This window comes from Pelodiscus sinensis, chromosome 4, assembly GCF_049634645.1.
Source record: "Pelodiscus sinensis isolate JC-2024 chromosome 4, ASM4963464v1, whole genome shotgun sequence".
Lineage (NCBI taxonomy): Eukaryota > Metazoa > Chordata > Testudines > Trionychidae > Pelodiscus > Pelodiscus sinensis.
In genome coordinates, this window is record NC_134714.1 from 62,811,338 (window position 1) to 62,833,832 (window position 22,495).

The following is a 22,495-nucleotide window of genomic DNA, read 5'->3' on the forward strand; positions in this document are numbered from 1 at the left end:
TACGCAGCTACCATGTATTGTAAACAGTGATTGTTATTTTTTCATCATTTCAGAGAGTAATTGATGACTGTAGAAGGGACAAGAAATGAGGATATGTCAAAAGCGTTAATGTCCCAAAAGAGAAAGTGGCTTTATAAAGAGTTTCAGAGAAAGAACTCTGGTAATGCAAAGGCTAAGTCTGCTTTCTAGGGCAATTCTAGTTTTTGTACTTCTCCATCAGATATCGGTGTGTGTGTGTGTATATATAACCATATAGGCCTGGTCTCCTACTGTTCTGACAGCTTGCATCCCTGAAAGAGGTTAAGTTACCTGCCTGCGCCTTGAATGAAGAGCTGACACTTAATTGTATACAGGGAATAGCATAAACATTGACAAGATTCTCTTATGGACAAATAGTTTGAAGAATGTGCTCTCTAAATGCTGAATAGTGCATGTATTGCTGTTTGTTAGATACTTGTTTCATTAAATGTACTTATTTGTTATGGAAATAGTTTGGTTTACTAGTATAACTGGAAACACTTCTGATTAACAATTACTGATCAGTTATTAAGGGATAGAGATAATTTAGCTATAGTAATTCCAGATTTGCCTAGATGTAGATTAATAAAGCAACTCTTAGGAACTCTGACTCTTTAATTCATGTCCCTTGGCCTCCTTCGTTCCTAAACTTACTATGTCACTGTGTGGGAGGTGAGATTAATTTACTGATGCACCTCTGTTTCACAGAAACTATTGCCCAAGAGGGTGTCGTCAAAGTGATTGCAGCATGAAATTGTTAGTTAGTGAGAGAGGGATCTTGGCATGCTTTGTGTAGTCCAAATCCAGATAGCCCATTCCTCATTGAAAGGCAACCACGCCTGGGGTAAAATGCATGGCAGCTACTGCGTACATGTAGTATGTGAGTGTGCATATGTGTGCGTCTTTTGCTACTGTGTATCCACAAGCATGTGTGTGTAATGTGTTGATGGGAAGAAGGGTGTTAGGAACTGATGAATAACTTCTCCAGTTCTTCTTAAATTTCTCTCTAATTTAATTTTCTTAAACTTCTCTATAATTATCCACCTTAAAATCTGACCAAGGCACCCATGTTCACACCCATTCTTTGTGTCTGATCTTGCCTAACCAAAAGCAGTCAGGAACTTGGTTCTCTGTCTCCTTTTGAACGATGATCTGTCCATTAGCACAGTGACCCCTAACATCATGTTGGGGTATTGGTTCAGTACTGACTCAAAGGGAAGAGTGCCATCTGCTGAATCATAAGCACCATTTCCTGCAAGCACCTGTTTCCTTGGAAGTTTCTGTCATGGCTACAGGGTTAGCTGAGTCTCTGTTTCCTGCCTGGTCTCCCAGGGTATGGCTACACTGCAGTGCTATTTCGGGATACCAGAGGTATCCTGAAATAGCTCCCCCACGTCTTCACAAGCCACCTGTTGTTTCAAAATATTTTTCAAAATAATGGGCGCGCTACTTCAGCATTCCGGTAACCCTAATTCCACAGTGCTTAAGGGATGACTCGAAATAACACTTTATTTCGAAATAAGTACGCAATTTGCGTAGTGCAAATTGTGTATCTTATTTCAAGTTTAGAATGCAGTGTAGTCCTAGCCCCAGAGAGCACCCTCACAGTCAACATGCCTCCTGCCTTTATCTCTCCTGAGATGCCATTCTACAATTTACATGTTTTGATTTGGACCCAGGGCCACAGCACTCTGTATTGACCATGTTTACCCTGTAGATCTGACTAGTATCTGGCACCAGTAGGGTCTTCCCTTTACTCCTGTGGCCAGTGGTGAATATAGCAGCCAAACAGCCTTTCTAAAGCCAAAGCATTGATTGTTTTTAGAGTAGGAACAAAGCTTCAGAGAGAAGGGATTTTAAAGCAGTCTTTGTGCATATCTTTTTTTACCTAAAGGTTTGTCCTCACCTGGTGGCAAGCTAAGCAGGGCTAATGTATTCAAAGCTCCTATTGGCTGCCTGTAGGGTTGCCAGGTGTCTGATTTTGAACCAGACAGTCTAGTATTTGAGCTTTCTGTTTGGGGAAACAAATTGAGAAAATATAAATGTCCGGTATTTTCTAAATAAGATGTAATATAGATTGTCATGTAATGTCAACTGTGTCCAGTATTTTTGTTGAAACCATCTGGCAACCCTAGCTGCCTGTGTCTCATCCTGATTACTGCAAAAAGCTCCCTCCTCTCTTGAGAGAGTCTTTCTAGCTTGGTGTGGTCCTTTTGATCTGTGGTATGCACACACCTTTTCCTGGAATTGGTAATGTCTCTTAACCCTCGAGTATTTGTTGAGAAATGGTCTGATTTGCCCCATTCTCTTTTCTACCTGCTTTTTTCCCCCCTTACAGCCCCTGATCAAAATAAACCAATATATTCACACAGTGTACATCCCAGTAATGAGGTCAACAGACAGTATTCATAGTAAGAAATTATTTCAGATCATCTCCAAATCCAACAGTTTTCAATCCAAGTATTGACCAGATGTGACTTTCCCTAGCTGCTGAAATCACAGTGGTATAGCTTGCAAAGCTGTTACAGTGATTCTGGAAAGTAAAGTGAGATCACTGTTAGATTCTTTGCTCTGCCTTTGACCAGTACCTTAGTTAATATGCTGTTTATGGAAAGAGAGCCTGTTTTAAAAATGTATAGGACAGCTTGGTAGTCCAGTGGTAAAATATACTGCTGACTCTGAGGCTACATCTACACTGACCCCATAAAACGGAATAGTCATGCAAAACAGGTAAGTCAGAATAGGGAAATCCGCGGGGGATTTAAATAAACATGTCCGCCGCTTTTTTTCCGGCTTGGCGAAAAGCTGGAAAAAAGCGTCTAGACTGGTGCGATCCTCCGGAAAGTAGGAATAAGACATCCTCTGGAAAAGGGCTTTATTCCGGAGGATCGCGCCAGTCTAGACGCTTTTTTCCGGCTTTTCGCCAAGCCGGAAAAAAGCGGCGGACATGTTTATTTAAATCCGCGGGGGATATTTAAATCCCCCGCGGATTTCCCTATTCTGACTTACCTGCTTTGCATGACTATTCCGTTTTATGGGGCCAGTGTAGACATAGCCTGAAAGATTGACTCCCTCACTCTTCAGGTTGGGAGCATTGCATAGGCAGCACTAAGTCCCCAGGGACAGGTAAAACCCTTTACCTTTGGGTGACTCCCTTTAGCCGACAGCATTGATGGGTTTTTTGAAGGTAACTGAATGCCCTGAGGGTATGTTGCTTTGATACAGGACTCTTGAGGGAAGTAGTGAAATAAAGATATAATGGAAATGGTTTTTAATAGTACCTCTTCCCCACTCTCTGCACCAATCTTTCTTTAAATGCAGAAGTGCAATAAAGTTGCTAAGCATAAAGGAAGCAAGTCTGAAAACGGTAGTGACTCTGAAAAGTCTGATCCAATTGAGGAGCTATTGCATGCTCTCACATTGGAAATCAACTCTCCAGTAAGCTTACAGATCTACATAAGTATTCCTTTACAATGATTGCGGTCTGCTGAGTAAATAGTTTGCATATACTTTAAGTACTCATAGGCTGCACTATCATCTCCCATATGCTTCTGTGAATTGTTTTCTATTTTAATGCTACCTTTAAAGGAGTAGAAAACTCAACTAGTTTCATTACAGCCGGCTGTCAATCTGTTTCACAACTTCAGCTACGTGAGTAACACAGCTGAAGCTGACGTACTTAGATCTACTTAACACAGCATCTTCCCTGTGGTAAGTCAATAGCTGACGTTCTTCTGTTGACTCTCCTTACTATTCTAATTTTAATGGAGTACTGGAGTAGACGGGAGAGTGCTCAGTGATTGATCCAGCGAGTAGGGAAGACATGCCCTTAGTATTAACACTGTGCTTTTCTACAGATCCTGTCTTCTGAGAATCTCAAAACACGAGGATCTTACAAAGATGGCTAGGTTATTAGATGAAGGCCAATTGCTACTGCTCATCCCCTGTGGCTCTCAACAGCTGAAAAAGATTTATCAAAGATAATAGCAAATTTTTCAGACAGCCTCACCTCTAGCTTTTGTACCATGGTTACAGGCAGTGTACATTTATTTGCTTGGAGAGGCCACGTTTCAAATTAAACTTCAGTCAGGCCTCATATCCCCAGTTATCAGACCTCAGTCCAAAAGCATGTTGGTTAGTTTTCATGGTAGTTTGTTAGTATGCTAGGTCCAAGTGGCTGAGTCACTGTTCAGAAGAGTAGCCTCTAGTATTGGCTGACCACTTGCTCCGGAGATGGCTAACCTTGAAAATTATATTGGAACCCTACTCTAATCCATTGTACGTGGTACTGTGTGAAATCATTGCTTTCAACTGTATGGTAGACTCATACAATTATTTTACCATCATGTAGAGAATTTATCAGTAGCTTACAAATCCTGGTTGCTGAGAGAAATTGTGCTTTTTCATGGAAGTGGCAGGTAGGTGAATAAACAGAAGGTTCCAAAGCTGTGTCTTAAAAGAATTTTATATCTACACAAACTGCCTTAGGAATGAGTTCAGAAAACAGATCACCAATTGTTTGAAATGTTCTCTTTACCTCTCAGCCCATTTAACTCAAGCACAGCAAGGATTTCAAAACACTGTATGAATGATCAGCCATTATGGGTTACACAGTACTCAGGTCTAATGAGAAGAGAGTATTTCAGCCTTTTAAATTTACTTGGGTTTTGCTAAATTCCAACCAGATCTGTAAATGTTATTTTAACCTAGTTTTTTAAGGCTTAGTTGACTGTGTGTTCATTGGTGTATGCTGTCTGTTTAGACATACACTCACACTGTGATTGGATTATCCCATGTGGCATGTGCTTGCTTCCCAAAGTCCTCCTGAACTGCAGACTACTGTAGTGGGAGTTAAATGAATGGCAAACATGTTAAAGCTGATGGATAAGTTTCAAGATGTGGGAGTTAGTGGAAATCAGGGAGCATATATTTCCTTCCCTAATTTCAGTGAAAGTCACAGATTTTATTTTTGAGAAAATGGACCTTGCTTGTCATAACTTCCAGTTGGTAAATCACAGGTTATGTGGCTCTGACTACAGCTCCTCAGTAGAGAGCTCCCCATCACCGTTGTCTCCTTGTTGGGAAATCCTACCCTCTGTGTTTAGAGTGGCCACGAATGGGAAAAGACATGTAGAAACTTGACTATCCGTGTTAAGGCCCTGGTACTGGCTCCAGAGGGGCATAATTTTTTGGGGGGGGCATAATTTCCTTCTTGTAGCCCACCCAGGCTGGATACTGCAACTAAGTACCACTGCTTTGAACAAGCATTCTGCTCGCAATGGATGGCCAGTCCCAGGGCTGGCTCCATGAGCTGGTCCTAGAAAGCCCTTTGTCCCTGGTGCCCCACCGTAGGGTGAGTGCTGAGTCTGGTAATAACAAAGAAAGTTTTAAAAATATATATTTTTCTCCTTTAAAAACCAAAAGGGATTTGTGAGGTAGGATCATCCTATTGTGGAATAGCTGTAGGTAATTACAAAAGCAAGCCCTTAGTGACAGCAATACTTCCACTAAAACGTGTATAAAACAGACTCTTAACTGATGTGTTTACTGTCTCCATGGCTGGAAGAGGAGAGAAACTGCCCCTTATGTCACAATTCACATATGGGGGTGACACCCTTCCCTTTACTATTGATATGATACTTCAGAGGGAGGATGTATGGAATATTGGGGTGTGAGGTTCTGTGGCAGTTGGTCCCTCCTAGGTAATATTTAAAACTGTCTTCCCCCTGAAAGAATAGGAAATTTGCTGATACTGAATTACAATACTATTTACAAAAGGAGTTTGTGCCAATAAACCAATAAGGGAGAATTTTTCATTGTGCTTTCATTTCTGAGAGGTCACAATCACCTGCCATCTAATTCTCAAAGAGGGAGTTTATGCCTTTATATGTGCTATAATGACAGTGTTATATACTGCTAGTATACTGGTAACTGAGGAACCAGAAAATGGGTTCCTAGAGATGGCTATAGGACAGCAGAGAATGGTTTTCTATAACACTTCCTGTCTTCATATTTCTCCACAGCATCCAGGAGTCCATTCCTATCCTCAGATGTTCATGCTTGCACAACTGAGTTTACAAATATCTGTATAGGCAGCAGCATAATCTTCATTTGTTCTGCCACGCTATGTACCAGGAGAAAAGTAATCTGATCTATACCTTCAGTGGAGAGGGGAAACAATGTAAATGGGGAAAGCTGTGAAGAATCGTGATTATATTGAAGACACTGCAATGTAAATACTGGTAAAGGTGTTTCATTGCTATTTATCTGTACAGGAGTTGCTAGTAGCTCCATTTATGGGTAAATTCCAGTTTCTATGCTACTGCTGCTTTTCCAATTGTTTTATACATTTCCTGAACTAACTTTTCTTTTCTCTTTATGGCTCAATTTTTTCAAAGATTGGTCTCGGCTGAAAAATGAATTTTGAGAGTTTCTAACACAATTGTTCCATCTTTTTCAGTTAAAGGAAAGTGTATTTTTCCTCTGTTCAGTTGATTAACGTACATATTTGAATATTTAGTTATATTTGGAGAGGATGTATTAGTTAGGATGCTGGTGTGTAGGAGAGGCCATCAATTAAGGACATCATGATTAAAGAATTCATTAGTTACAGACACCTCACTTTAAGGTGTTGGGTAAAAGTGCACTGTGAATTTTGTCAGCAGTTGGGATAGAGAATCAATCACAAAAATTAGCATTGATGTGATGTTAAAGTCACAAAATCAAAAAGTTAAGGTTTTACTACAATGTTAATTTAGGCAGATTATTCAGATATTGTATTTTCTACTGTAATTTCCCTTCTGAATTGCAAACCTTATCATATTACTGTGTAACCTATAATCATATATTTTACAGGATATGACAGTGTTAGGAGTCTTAATGTTGGTTATTTTCTTTATATGTGAATGCTTGATTTCTGTGCATTAATAATTATTGCATTTAATATTATGCCTGTTTATGAATTGCAGTAATCATTGGAGGGAGGTTAGTTTAATAGAATAAATAGATAAATATGTGGTCAACAGGTATTGATTTAACCCAAAGGTTTCCATTTTTTCATAGTATAGGACATACTTAATACAAAGACTGTTGTGTGTACTGCTTGTCCTCCCATGAATATTGGCACAGATTGTCTTTCCTCTCATTTACAATCACACAACATCCAAGTGACTACAGTTGTTTAAAGAGAAAGGTGTTTCGTGTATCTTTACTTTTTAATTCTCTTTAGCAGGTGGGAAAGAAGCCAGCATGCAACCCGATCACATGCCACCTTTTGGGAACCCGATTTAAGGTGTAAGTGTTGCTGTGATTTCCTCTATTTCAGGTCTGTCTCATTTACTAGCAATTGCTGTATTAGTTCTGTTAGATCCAGGTGAGAGAGGTAGGATTAGTTTAAGACATAGACTATATTCTAGATCATCAACTGCCTTTGCAGTTCTCTTTGCAGAGTGCAGCAGAGGACTCATCTGGATGGGGAGGAAGTACTAGAGCTTGACTGACAAGTTGAGTCAGTGACCTGAATATGGCAGTTGTGCAGGGGGAGTAGGCACAAGTGAAGGTTCCATGGAATGTCAGTGACCTGGTTATACATGCCCTGGGATGGGGAGGGAATGAGGGTGAGTGCAGCAGAGAGCAAGGGAAGTTCTGGACGGTGGGAGACTGGCTCTGGAAGCTCAGTGATGTGTAGAGTCACAAGGGCGGGGGGGAGGAGGGAGAGTGGGTGGCAGGCTGGCGATGGTCTTCAGTGGGTCGGGCATGAGAGTCTCGTTAATGGATTCTGTGGGTTGGGGAGAGGTAGGTGTCTGGGGGGAGACTGTTTGGGATGGGAAGAGAGGGCAGCAGAATGTGAATGGGGTGGGACAGGATGTAGGGCGCGTGTAGGCTGGTTGGGATGGAAACGGGGGCGAGGCGGGGGCTTCTTGAGGGGCTGGGAAGAGGCTCTAGGGGGATACAGGCAGGGATGGGGTGCAGTGGGGTGTGGGATGAGGAAGGGATCCTACGACGCTGGCAGGTGGGCTGGGTCAGGGGCTCGCCCAGCGCTGCTCCGCAGGGGATGCTGAGGCTCGCGTGTGGCTGGCCCCTCCCCCACGCTGGGGCGGTGGTGGCCATGCCGTGGCTGCTGGGAGCCTCCTGCGCTGGGACCCGGTTGTGGTGGGGGGGCGCTTGGCCCGGCTGGGGCGGGTGGCCGGAGCGGGGATTGGCTGGCTGGGGCCCGTGTGATTGGCGCTGTAGAGAAGCGGCCTGGTGGGCAGGGCGCTGATTGGCTGCGGACGAGGAAGCAGGAAGGAGGACGGAGGGGCTTGCTGCTTTCGGGGAGTTAGAGCCGAGCGGCAGCGGCGGAGGAGCCTCTTGTCCCAGCCGTAGCGGCCGCCTGCTCCCGGCCTGTGTGCGCGGGGCGGCCGCGGCGGGCGGGCGGAGCCTGATCGCAGCGCCCCGAGGGGGCGCCCCCATCCCCATCCCGCAGCCAGGAGGCTCCGGAGGAGGGGGAGGCGGCGGCGGAGGCGCTGACGCAGCAGCGTGGAGCCCGGGACTCGGGCGCCCCGGGGGGGGTCCAGCTGCTGGATTCCATCCCGGCCGGGGCCTCCGGCTGCCCTGGGCCCCGACGGGCCGGGCCGGCCACGGAGCAGCGCGGGAGAGCGCCGCGGTGAGTCCCACGCGATGGTGCTCGGGGCTCCGCCCGCCCCGGGATCCCGCACGGCGGAGGCTGTGGCGCACGGCTGGCTCTGTCTCCCCGGGTAACTTCCATTGCGGAGCGGGGTGATGGGAACAGGTGCTGCCGCGGGGAGGGGATGCAGCTCCCGCCGCCCCCGCCGAGGCGGTTCCTGCGGGACGCCCCTGCCCAGGGCGCCGCGTCAGGTCGGGAAGACGAGGAACTTTCCGCCCGGATCCGGCTGAGGGAAGGCGGGGGCTGGTTTACTTCGGCGGGTATCCGACCCCCCCCCTCTCCCGGGGGAGTCCCCTGCCCGAGGTGAGCAGGCAGGCGGGCGGCCCATACTCGGCGGCGTGAGGTGACAGATACTGTGGGGCTGGGGCGGCGGAATCTCTTCTCCCTCGCCCTGCGATCCCCGCTTGGGCCCCACTCCCCTTCGCGCGTGTGCCTGGGGTCGGGGATCTGGCTGCGTCGGCCTCTCAGAGCTCAGCCACTGTTACGATCTGCCTCGCAGTGCTCTCCAGAGCTAGCGAAGCGGGGGCGGGTGGGTCTGTAGCCCTTAGGCTGGTAGATGGGGGGCGATGTGACCGCAAGGCGCATCCTGCTCCAGGCTGGCGCTTGGGCGAGCTGAAGGACACAGTGGGGTGTTCCCATTTTACCCCGCCCATCACCCTGCTGTCTGAGCCGCTTCCCCCTCTCCAGAAAGCAGAGGAAATGGCCTTTGTGGCAGGTGGGTTGAGCTGTGGTTATGACTCCTTGGTATCGTCGGAGCCATATCATATCGGTGACCGGGCTGTTTTGCTCTGGGATTAGCTTTATGTTTAAAGTTATGTAATAAAACAATTAACTTGGAAACTCCAAATGATGTGGAGAATGGCATGTGATGGGCTCAAGGGGAGCACACAAATGGTGTTTGTGCTCCTCCGCCAGCTATTTTTTCCCCTTTCTTCTGCCTCTTCAGTCGTAGGAATATTTTACAACGTGCTACTTTTGAAAGGGCTGCAAATCTATATAGAGGCTTTTTTTTTTTGATAAACCAGACTGAGACAGATGTCCTTATTAAAATGGTTCTAAAGGACAAAGACAAACAGAATGCTTGGTTCGGAGATGTTGGGCAACTTGACAGGCAATTTGAAACTGGGGGGGGGGGGACTGAGAAGTGACTAAGCATTATAGCCTTAAAGGAAAAAATTGTTTGAAAATAAATCTTGATGGGTTTTCTGTGGAAAGAGTAAGTCACAAATGAATCAATATCAAGTTAAAGTGTCATATATTAGAAGGGAGGGACAAGTTTTAAGTTTGTATATCTTTTGGTGCATGTGTTTGAAGCAACATCATGTTAAGAAAAACAGAGAAGGAATTTGTTAGGGGAGTGGACTTCCCATAGAGAAAGTGTCATTTGACTCCCCTTCACAGAAAGTTATGGTGATCTTAACAAGGGAAATGCCAGCTTTGGATTTGTGAGTGGATTGGGTTGAAACACTTAGATGGAGAGCAGACAATATGTGCTCACTATATACTTATTCAAGTATAATGGCTTTTGGTGTTTCATGATTAGTTTATTTTCAGGTATCTTTAATATCAGATCCAGGGCACTACATCAGTTTGAGTGGAATGGAAGTTTGAAAGGTGTCTATATAATAGTAGGAATTTAGCTTGTGTGGCTTATTATGAGCAGATTTGCTGTTATGGGTGTGCCACAAATTAGAATAACTACACTAGGAATAAATGTTCATCAAATAGATAAGTTCTAACTTTCTTATGGTATAGACTATTTGTTAATACAGTGACTGTATCATTATTTGCCAGTTATTATTAATTCAAAACAAAGGAAAGTGATAGTTTACACATAGTAATATTAGTTAATATGCAATAAATAATCTGATTTTAATAAATATTGTGTTTGGAGTGTATTTGGATTAATTCCACAGTTTCCTTTGCTCTTTGCTTTAACCATTCCTCCTCTTCCCCTGCACATGCTGCCCACTTGCATGGTTCCCATCCTGCTGGATATTCTCTCTCCTGTTGGTGGCTCTCATTGCTGAGAGAAGCTTGTTTCTTTTGTGTAGCAGTGGCTTCTAATAGAGGCAGCTTCACTGGCTCCTTCTTTCCAGCTGCTTCTGTAAGATACAGGAGCCAGCACCATGTGACTGGCCAGATCTCTATAGACTAACAAGTGCTCTCTGGACTATGGTTCAAGAACCAGTGATCTGGATAAATGGAGATGCTAAAATCCCAGGTTATTCTTGTTACAACTCTTTTAATGGTGCATTATGGCAACCCAATCTGTTTTTAAAAGAGCAGCTGGTATTTTTTGAGACAACTTTGAAAATGTTAATTCTAGAATTTATTTTGTCTATAATGACATGTCTTTCTAAAGAGAGTACCCTGCAAACAGGATTTTTTTTTAAGAGTTCAGCTACTGCTGATACTTACTCCACATCTGAAGTCGTCATTATTAGGAGTACATGAACTTTAAAGAAGACATTTCTGGGCAGTTGATACTATCGTTAATTGACCTATCCATCAATCGGTCACAATTAGAATATGATAATTTCAGGTTACTATTACTAAGCAGAGCTCAGTGTGTTCTGTGATTTATTTTTTGGGGGGAGAGGAGGGGAGGGAGAGAAGGATGCAAAATTAGCTTCAGAATCTGAGCTTTTATTTTAAAAAATGTAAGTTTCTAGCCCTTATGGTTGTGAAAGAAACCTCCCAAATGTGATGCAGTGAGCATTATTCATTTCCTTTGCAATCTAATAACTAAAATGCCCGCATTAACTATTTCACTACTGATCATTTTAGCAGTAATATCCAAATAATGAGCCTATCCCACAATCTGAAATCATTCCCCACACTTAAGTACCATATACCCGAACTGTCCCCTGCGGAGCTTCCAGAAACTTCAGATTTCTTGACATCTTCTATGATGTGGTCTTGCAACTTCAATATAAAATTGTTGGTAAACTAATTTTATTTTTAATTTAGCCAGATTCAAAACCTGGAATGTTTGTATTAATTTTTATATTTAATTTGGTAAATCCCTCCATTTTTAAATGTAGTTGAAGCCACCTCTGTTTCTAGGCTCTTGTATTATGAATACTGCAGAATTTAAGTTAACCTCACTACAACCTTGCTTAGAGATACACAATTTAGCTTAAAGATCCAGAACTATTGTTCAGGGAAGAATAATTTACTGGGAATCTTTATGTGTAGGATCTTATCTGGATTATGCAGTTTGCTATCACCTAAAACAGTTATGCTGAACAATACAGTGCCACTGCCTTAGTAAAAAATGTTTTTGTGCCGTGATGGATTTTGTCATTGAAAAATCTACAATTATAACCAGTGGCTAAAATAGTGTCTCACTTGCTTTAGTGTTCAGCTTGGTTTAATCTCTAGGTGAAGTTTTACACATTTAAATATGGGGCTCAAATCTTGGGGAAAACGATGACTTAGTCATCTTCACATTTTTGGCATTAATGTTGATAATGCACTTTTGATATAGCAGTATTGTGGCCTGATAATGGATTCCTAGCTGGAATTTGGTTACTTTCAAAGCCTCTGAAGTTGTGCATCACTGTATTTACAGTGGCTTACAATAATTTGTTTTTTAAAAGAAAAATGTAATTTTTGTCACATTCAGGTTTCTGCTCTATCTTTATACCACCTTTATTCATTTTCATCATTGGTTGAAACTAGTGGGTTAATTTATTGTTATGTCTTAGCAATAATTGTCATTGTGTAGTGAGTGTGTATTGTGAGCAGATTATTCTTGTGCTTATACAGTACATGGATATTTTACTTAGGTGATGATGAATAACTGTTTGGGAAATCTGTACCCTTTTTCAAAATTTGACCTGATATACTTTAGTATTGAATCCACGCTCTTAACTGCAGACCTATCCAAAACAAACAATTGAAAAACATAATTAGAAATCCTAGGCAAACATAGGCATGCAGTCACATTCTGTCATTAAACTCATGCACAAGAAAACTAGTATATTTCTAATGCTCCAACTTAGTGTGTAAAATCTTTAACATACGTGGACGTCTTTGAGAGTTTTTACACACACAAGGTCCACACTGATTTTTGTTCCATCCATTATTTGCCAAGCCACCATAATGCACGTGTTGTGCGTGTGGAGGAACACACACACCATGGAGAGATAATCTATTTCCCAATTAATCAATTGAAGTAATTAAAAGTTCCCAGTGTCTTCTCTGTGAATAATCAAATGAAAACAGAAGTTCAGAAAAAACAGTAAACATGGAAAGTAAACATGGAAACAACTTTTCTGTAGTATAATGCACTACAACAAACATTGAAACAAGAAAAAAACAACAAATGCTTAAAATATACATTATACGTTTTATACTGCTGAGTATGCCATGGTCAGGGATAATATTGTATAATGACTATTAGGGAAATGTTGGCAAAAATCTTCTGGGATTCCTTCTACGTTCCATGGGATTTCTTGAAGGGCTTTTTCCTCTTTGCCATATTCTTAAACGTCATTCAGCATCAAGGCAATTTATTGCTTTCAGCAAGTAAAATGGCTATGATTCACCACTACAAGTTCAGTATGTATCTTCAGATATTTCCCCAAATTGCTAAGTATGTGAAACATATTAAAACCATAGTTTTAGGTGGCATCTGTTGTAGAATGCTGTGTAGGCAGTTCTTTATGAAGAATGTAAATAGCAAAACATGATTTAGTCTGTAAATACTTTAGAGGCAGAGAATATCTAAGAATATGCATGGTGCCTAACACAATGAAGTGCTGTTTTTAGCGGAAGGCTAAAACATGCTATTTATGTGTATAAATGCACAAACAGTAGAATACAATATATACCTAGGCTATACATGCGAATATAAAAGTTAACTCTTACTGGTGTTAACTAAAGTTTATGTTGTTGATCTTCACTATTGAATACATACTGTTGAATAAAATAAAATTTGAACTGGGGACACTTGTACACAATTTTCCTTATAAATATTATTCATACCAACTTTATTAATATTTAAATAAAGATAATTTTTATTGTTTTGTACGAAATATGCAAAGTTCCTTTTTCAGTCTTCCTGCACAATACTGTAGTGGTTGGGTCGCAAACACTTCAACAGAATGTCTAGTTAAAATTTTTTTAAAAAACCCCTTTTCCATTGGCATAGTAACAAAATACATACTTTAAGAAAAAAGGATTTTAAATGAAACCAAAAGTTGGGTCTTTATGGTTTGACTATGTCCATATAGATAGTTTCAAAATGAGTTCAGTTTTATGCCTGTCTTCTGTTCCTTTTGCCAATTATTGTGATTTTTTTTTTAATTTTTTTTATTTTTTTATTTTTTTTTACAATCCCATTTTCCTATTGCTACAGGGGCAAACCTCCCCCCCTCCCATAGGGGAAACAATGTAAAGGGAAAAGAGTGAAATTGAGTAGACCAAGTGCCTTCAACTGCCCAAAGTAAACAATCTACTAAACAAACTTGCACTTAATCTTAGTTGTAGCCACACTGTAAATTTTCAAAATTCATGTAGAAGTATAATTTAAACTGATGTCCATTTAAAGGATTTGTAATGAGACTTCCCTGAACAAGGATAGGAGTTCTGATTTTTTCAACTTTACTGAAGGGCTCTAGAAATAAGGGGGGAAATGGGTAAAACTAATTCTTTCACTTGTGTATCCAACTAATAATTTATTTACACTTAATATTCTGCTACAATTTTTTAGCTAAAATTCTTGAGCTTTAAAAGAGCATGTGCAGATCTCTCCAGATTTTGCACAGGCCCTCTGCTAAGAGCACTAAGCCAAGTTATACCAGCTTGCTGTATAATTGCCTTCGTAGCTGATGGAAGGGTGAATGTGTTCAGGCAGCAAGTAGTTATGGAATGTCAGGATACACAATGTGCCATAGGTCCAACTGCACTAAGCAAGTGCACTTGTCTGTAGCTAGTATGTCATTAGCAGTGAAGTGCATCTAATAAACACTCATTAAGATGAAAAAGTAGAAACGTATATTTTTATACTCTGGTGTTTCAGGATGCAGACTTCTCATTGCAGCAATGCTTCCAGAAACTTAACATTTTAAAGGTTGTGATTGGCAGGGCTAGAAACTTCACTTTCTTAAAGCACTTTTCTCAGCTATGAGTTAACCGATTAACATTGGGGGAAAATAACTGTGGTGGTTTTACCTCTGGATTTCATTAAGCTGGTCAGTTTCATTCTTGCTGTGAACTTGTTCTATTCATTTTCATTTTCTGGTATTTCTACGGTAATGCAAGGTTGTTTGGTTCCAAAACACTTCAGGGAATTTTTTTAACCATGTATGTTCCGGTGGAATTTACTGATAGGTTCACTGTTAATTAAATGTTCAGTTACAATCCTAGGCAGGCATACAATTAAGTTCAGGTAAACGTTGTGAATGGCAGATTTTTGGCATGGTTTTTAGTATCCACTGATACTGTGCTTATGTCTGGTACAGCATTGTTATGCTGAGAGAGTTGGTGTACTGTTCTACATGACTGGTATTGAGAAGGATTGATATATAAATTGGATATCTTGGGACTTGTATATGTTGTGGTCTTTTTATACACCTGTAGGAAAGGCTAAAATATAGTAAAGCTGTTTTTCTTTATAGGTGTATATGCAAGTATTTGGTCTAGCATTTTTTGTGTAGGATAGACGCAAATGTTTATAGAAATTGCTCTCTATACAAGTAAGCCTCTGGATGGTTAAAGTAGAATGATTTTTTTAATTGGAATAAATGGGATTTATTAAGCATTTTATTTCTTTCATGTGGTGTGTTATGGCTTTAGTTCAGGCCTGTCCGGTCTTATTTTAACTTGGGCTGTGACTTTTGTTGCTTGTTTAGCTACAGCTTAATTGTGTGGTTTTCCTTTGTGAGACATACCATGACAATGTTTCTTTGCACCTATTGTTAGTGTGTTTATTCAAAATATTGCTTAAAATGTTCAGGGATGGATGTGTGTCCCTGGAACAAAATACTCTGGATCTTTATCAGGTAATATCTCAAAGGTTTTTTGTAAGCTCTTGTGTATGTGTTACTTATGTTGTAATTTATCTAATATTTTCTTTGAAATTAAAATGATAGACTTTTAAGTTATGTAAAACTGTTTATTTTCCCAAATGTATCTTAGTCTGAATGTTATTTAAATGAGACCTTAGAGCTGCAGAGACCGGTAGATCCTCCGTGTGCTGGCTCTGTCAATATCCCATGCATAGTTTTCTATTATTTCAGGCTGTAACCCTGAGTGCCTCACTGAAAAGTGTTTTAGTTGTCCGCTAGTACAGGACAGTTTTATGTAGTGTCTCTTGTACAGATGTCAAGAGCATGTAGAATACTTGTAAACAAAACAATTTAACTGTGAAGAAGATGAAATGAAATAGGCAAGGGAGAAAAGTTAGTCTCAGTTCAACTAAGTAAGAGAGATTATGCAGAAAGAACTCAGCAGCAGTGCTTGTACCAGCAGCTGCAAAATTATGTGACAGGACTAAGTGGGTGAGAAGGGAACAGAATGAAAGATAAGTTTTGTGAGGATAAATCAGGCCTATGGAGGGCCTTAAAAACAAAGGGAAACTTGAAGTAGATCCTGAAATGAATGAGGAATCAGCAGAGCTCTCTGAGATTAGGCACCTACAATAAAGGGTGACCATATCACAGCCAAAGTCTGACATAGTGGGATTTGGGAAGACAGTAAAAAAAGGAAGAGAGGGCGTTTAAATATTTGAGGTGAGAGGAACTGTATATCTCACAGGGGTAAATAAAGCTGAGGCATTGGTGTGTGCAGGCCATGTTGAAAAAGTATCAGTGAGCAGATATATACTGTACATGTGTACGGAGAAGGCTTCATCCTTGAGTACAAACTAAATTTTTGGACAAGGGAAGCAAATGACCAGCTAGGGAGAGGATGGTTTTTTTTGATGGTTTGTCTTTTGCCCAGGTGAACTCCAAAGCACTTTAAGAAAAGGCTGGTAGTAGGAAGGTAATTCTTATAATGGATAAAGGTATATTTTTTATGAGGTGGTAGGCAGAAACAGATTCTTCATCAAGTTGAGGAAGTTATTGGAGGAAAAGTAGTAGATGACCATAGTAATGTAGGGAGCAACAAAAGAATGATAAAATCAAATGCAAAAGATGTGAGATTTCTTCAGGGAATTGCTATTCCAGGGAGAAAGGAGGTGAGAAAATAGTTCCGAAGTACGGCAACCAATGTCAAACCTGGGCAATCTTGCATCGATAGATGGAAGCAGATTGTTCACTTCTGGTTGGGTGGGGAGGGCAAGCTGGGGTGGTGGAGATTATTCTGAAGAGGGAACAAGGGTTAACAATCACAAATAACTTTAGAGCATAAATAGCCATGGCACTGTGGCCCATGCTACCATGGCTACACTACTGTTCTTAGCTCAGATGAATGCTAGTGTGAGAATGCTTATGTAGTAGCCATTACATGCATGGTGCTGTGGAGATCTTTTCCAAGGTTGAGACTGAGCACTTGGTACAGCATTTGTACTAATGGTATTTGTAAATAACTGCTATTATGTTCTAAAGTTATTTCTAATGACTGTTGAACTAGCCTCACAGCATGAAATGTAATGTACCAACGCTGATCCACAATCCACAAGTGAAATTCTGTCCCCCCTCTCCACCCATTAGAAGACCTTATAAGTGGCTTTCTTTAGAAAAATGCCCTCAGGACTACAGTCTAATTTCTGCTCATTTCCAGAGATGCTGGTAATCCTTGTTTCTCTTCAGAGTGATTTTCCCCTTCCCACCAGCTTGCCCTCCCATCCCAGCCTTTCTCCTCAGCCACAAGTGAGTAACCTGCTTCTTCCTTTCACTCTAAGATTGCCCAGGTTTGAACAGTATCCTAATTCGTACGTTTTCTCTCACTTCCTTTGAGCTCTGCAGTAACCAACCAGTCCTTGGGTATGTCCTTGAGGTGGCAGTAGTGACAGCAGCTGTCCATGCCACTGGATCTAAAAATAGTAGCATAGTGTGCTTGTTCAGATAAGAGCTAGTGTGAGTATGTGAATGAGAGCTGAGAATCACACCTCTAGCTCACTGGATAGATGTAGATTTAATTTACCTTAGCTCTTCTGCCTGAAGCCACTAACCAGGGTTAAGAGCTGTCCTATCCTTGCCTAAAACCAAAATCTGAGAATTTTAGTGGGAATTTGTAAGGTGCTTGTGGCCTTGCTATCTGTATGAAAGTATAAAAAGTTAACAGGCATTTTGGGGTTTAGGATGCTACACTCAAATAACCACTTGTGTAAAAGATCACTTGTCCTACTTCCTGGAGGGAGAAAGGGGTGTGGCATGGTTGGTTGCTTTTCTTTTTTTTTCTTTTTTTTAAACAGATAAAGTGAACTTATCCCAAGTCTTACTGTTTTCTGAATCTCATGCACTGGCTAGCTCAAAACTCCATCTGTCCACCACTAAGTGTATGTGAATCCAATTTAACCTGCATATGTTTCCAAGGTAACCATCAGAGGCAATTGCAGAAATGGACCATAGAGTTGAAGGAAAGTGAACACACAGAAGCATTTCTACTTTCTCAATACTTGTGCGTTATTAAAATCTAGTTACTAGCTGTAACCTCTAATAAAACCGTCTAGTAGGTGATAGTGACTTGGGCTTTTTTTGATGGGCCTGCATTCTGCTGAGATGAAATCTATTCAATTAAAAGTAAGAGTTAAAAATACCTTCAAGTACTGTCCCTGTGTCTGAGGCCCCTTACTTATTTTTATGGTTTTCATCATATTTTTGTATGTTAAGACTTTTGCTCTATGGAAGATCCACACAAACATAGGGAAACACTGAAACTTATTAAATGCACAAAATAACCAATGTAATTTTTTTTCTCTTTTTGGTACTTGTAAAATCTCAAATAAAAAATGTTTAGGTTGGCAGCATCCTGTTAAACCACTGGGGGGGGGGGGAATAATAACTTGCTGCTACTGCACATTATAGTGTGTGTATATGCATTGTTTTGGAAAGTTAGCGAGTATGTGGTACAGGCTTCAGGTATCCCCATATAATGTGCTTCAAGGGCAATATTTTCTACATAGACTGGTACTGGCTGAAAGACCAAACTCAATTCATTGATAGAGAAGCTAATGAAGCTGCCAGTGAGGACAATGGGCTGCTCCCTGGTAAAAAGCCAGCCGCCTTGCATTCCCAGTTGCTATGAAAAAGACAGATGCTGGGTTTCCTGCCAGAGCACTGTCTCCCTCCTTGGGGGCTTTAGCTTTAATAGAAGCCTCTGACTTAATAGGTGTCTTTATATTTGAAACATCCTCCTTCCTTTTCGTGATCCTCCCCTTCTCCCTGCCCCAAAATCTGCTAGAAAGATGAAGAGGAACTCTGTTTAGTCTCCCCATCCATAGCCTCTTGTACAAAGGGGTTGTGTGGGTTAGAGCTGGTCTTCCTTATTCTCCCACATCCCTGAGATTTAATGGTATTTTGAGTACAACCAAAACAATTGCTTTCCTCTGCTACTTGTATCTTTTCACAGCAGCAGTGTGAAATTGACATGATTCTTGGCACTTTCTGTGCTGCCTTTAGGTTCCTAAATAGAACTAGAGCTACTAGTCAGCATAGGGAAATTCCACAACTACTAAAATTTGAATCCACTATCTATACTCTGTCTTCATGTAGTCTACATGGTTTCCTTAGCAAAGCATGGCACTGCTTTCTCTGGTCTACCAACTGTTGGCATCTCAGCTCCTAGAAACTTTCAGCTGGTTTTTCTGTGTTCAGACTGGGAGTTGCTAGTGTCTCCTGCTGTCACTCTGCTTTTGCTCCACCTGTCAGTCTCTTGGCTTTAGGCATCCTTTGTTGATCTACTCTTCAGTAGCAGTGTTAGAAATGGTTTATTTTAGTAATTGTGTAACCACAACAATTCTTAGCTCTTACAGAGTTACTAAAATACTCCCTCCACCCCTGGGGTGGGGGGGCAGAGCCCGCAGCCAGTGTGTTCCCAGTTCCCGACCCCCTGCCACTCTGTGCTGCTGCCTCTGTATTTCAGGCAGCAGCCCCTGTCCACGGGTCGGGCTTGAGCAGCCCCTGATTACAGGCTGGTACTGAGCCAGCCTGCCAGTCTGAGTTTTAAATGCAGAGCATGGGGTGTGTGTGTTGCGGTTAACCAATTAACCGATAAATGTTTGTTTAATGGTTAGCCGACTATCTGCTAACGTCCCTACTCTCCAGTCAGTTTTAACAAATTTGTCAAAGAACGAGACACAAACTATAAACTACAATCTGGGCTGCTTTTGCGTTAGTGGCTTTGAGCTGTATTTATTTTTGCCTTCAAGGTTTGTCTTGGTGGTTTTGCATTGAGGCTCTTAATGCTTTGAGGAAATTTTCTTGCTACATGGTGTACTGCAGATTTTCTATCTCAACGTGTTCTGCATCTCCAGTGCATTTTAGTCATGACTCCCTTTATTGCTCAGTCAATGCTCTCTGCACTCACACACTGCATTTGCCTTTTTTTCAGTATATGTAGTTTAGTTTTTTTCTTTTGGGTTCTTTTTCATTGTGTCTTCCTCTTGATGCCTGAGAGGGAGGGAGCCCATGAATTCTTGACATGTTGACGTGGCCAATTGCTGTATTTTGCCCTCAGCACTCTGATTTTGTGTACACTTGGTATATCTGCTTGATGATGTTGCCCAGATCTATCTGGCTTCAGGGGGCACACCTGAAAATTCTCTTACGGGCACCATGAAAATGTTTCCATAAATGTTGCTTGTATGGTTCTAACATTTCTGTGAAGAAGCCTGAGTCATCTCCATTTGTTGGGCATTTGACTTTGATGTTAGCACCACTCTCACATGAGCATAAATCCAGTTAATCACAAAGATCACCATATATGCTTCACTTGATGTTTCACTGTGAGTTGTGTTGATGCCAAAGTTGAAGTTTTTCTTTGAGGCATCATTTCTGCAGAAGTTCTGAAGGGATGAGGAGCCAAATAATGCCAGCATTGGGGCACCCACGCTGGTGCTCCAGCTTCCCCATTGCCCCATTGCAGGGCTATAGCACATAAAACGTACTAGGCTGGGCCCCCGTAAGCTCTGGTTTGCGAGGAGAATGTGGGGAGTGTGTTTTTTCCTTCTCAGTCTGGGGGCCCAGAGAGGGGTCTTCCCTTCCCCCCCCCACTTGTGTGTGGTTCCCAGCTGACTTTTCTGTGGGTCAGTAGCCCCAACCGCCCCCCCTCCCCCCGTATGTATTTGTGGAACCTTGGGGGGATTTCTTTCTTTTTTTTTTTTAATGTTGAAGTGTGGTGACTGCCTGCCTACAGTTTTTCAATTTCATGTCTCAATGTGCTTTGGAAGTAACAGCGTTTCAGCATGATGCTGCCATCCCAATCCCGATGCAGGTTGGAGCTTTTATAGCTTAAAGAGCTCTCTACACCAAGAAGGATGCCTGTGCCTTTCAGGTCAGAAACTAGCATAAGTGGAGCTGACCTTGATATCATTAATCAACATGACTTTCACCAATAGTTGTTCTGTAGCTGGTCACAATGTCTACAGCAAAAATAATTCTTACTACACTTGCACCATACCATTCTGACTTGTATAGCAATAAGTAGATAACTGTGGATGTTAGGGATGTATCAGAGGCAGCAGCATGGTGGGGCAGGTGGGAACCTGCTGACAGCAGGATGGGGGGAAGCAAGCAGGCAGTTCTGCAGGAACTGGTACATGCAGGGAGCTGGTTTAAAAGCCCCCACTAGTTAATCGTAACTGGTAAGTGTCATCCACTAAGGGTAATGTTTACTGATTAATCATTCCCATCCCTAGTTTTTATGGAAGCCTGCTATGACAGCAGGGTTTATTATTCCCTGTCCTGGAATCCTTAAGGTCTAAGATCATTAAAGTTATTGGGCTGTGATCTCCCTGTGAGTAACATAGCAGTGTTGTTAGAATCTGTTGCTGACAATCAGATAATGTGGAAGACCCTTTTTTCATAAGTCCAGACGAAATAGTTATATAGGTCTTTCAGCAGCGTGAATTTATATCACACCTTTGTATATGTTCCCGTGTGTATCACATGTGGAAATGTCTTTGTGATTTAAATTTGTCACATGACTACAGTTTATCATGCACTTGTAGTTGCTTCACTAATCCATTTCCCTTGGGATTTATTCTAGCACTCCAAACCTCTCAGCTGCTTCAAATAGACACCATCTTGTTAATTATCAACCTGCAAGGGAGAAACAGTTCCCTGTGGTCCTTACAGAGGTAGAATTTGCTCCAAATATCCTGTGCTTGTGCCTCAGATCAGCAATATTCAGTCCTGCATCAGTGCTTGCTTTCTAGATATAAACAATGCAATTTAAAGTCAGATGTTTCATGCACTTGTTAGAGGCTCTAGAAACAGGAACTTTATACTATTAGAAAGTTGAGATCCTGTACTTCCCACCGGGGCCTTTCACTTGAAGGACCAGAGTTATTGGACTTTAAAATGTGAAACTTATGTACAGATATGTTACTATAGCTGACTTCTAGAGGTTTTATGGTTCCTCCAGAGTGCTCTACAGTTGTATTCATGGTAATGAAAGAACTTGGTTTTGCTGGCAGAGGGAAAACATAATCCGGTAAAATTTTCAGTGTTCCTACAATGATTCTTCTGTATTGTGTGGCATATACATACCATAAGATAGGGTGGTAAAGGTTTTACCCACACCTGTTTGGGATAACCTGCAAGATTAATTTGTGGCACGGTCGGTTGTAAGAAATATTACTAGTCTGAAATCATGAAAATAACACTTATACAATACTACACCACAATCTCTTGC

At 41.6% G+C, this 22,495-nt stretch overlaps 1 protein-coding gene across 3 annotated transcripts in view; it reads left to right on the forward strand.

Annotated features, from left to right (window-relative positions):
* Window positions 1-22,495, forward strand: part of BAHD1 (bromo adjacent homology domain containing 1) — an 87,446-nt gene that overhangs the window by 4,479 nt on the left and 60,472 nt on the right. The window contains exon 2 of one of the 3 annotated variants that reach the window (XM_075927097.1): window positions 7,247-7,311. The gene's annotated coding sequence lies outside the window, so the exon portion shown is untranslated. Of the gene's footprint in view, window positions 1-7,246; window positions 7,312-8,095; window positions 8,663-8,717; window positions 8,987-22,495 lie in introns of those variants that run through there. The other 2 variants (XM_075927096.1, XM_075927098.1) reach the window with 2 other exon arrangements.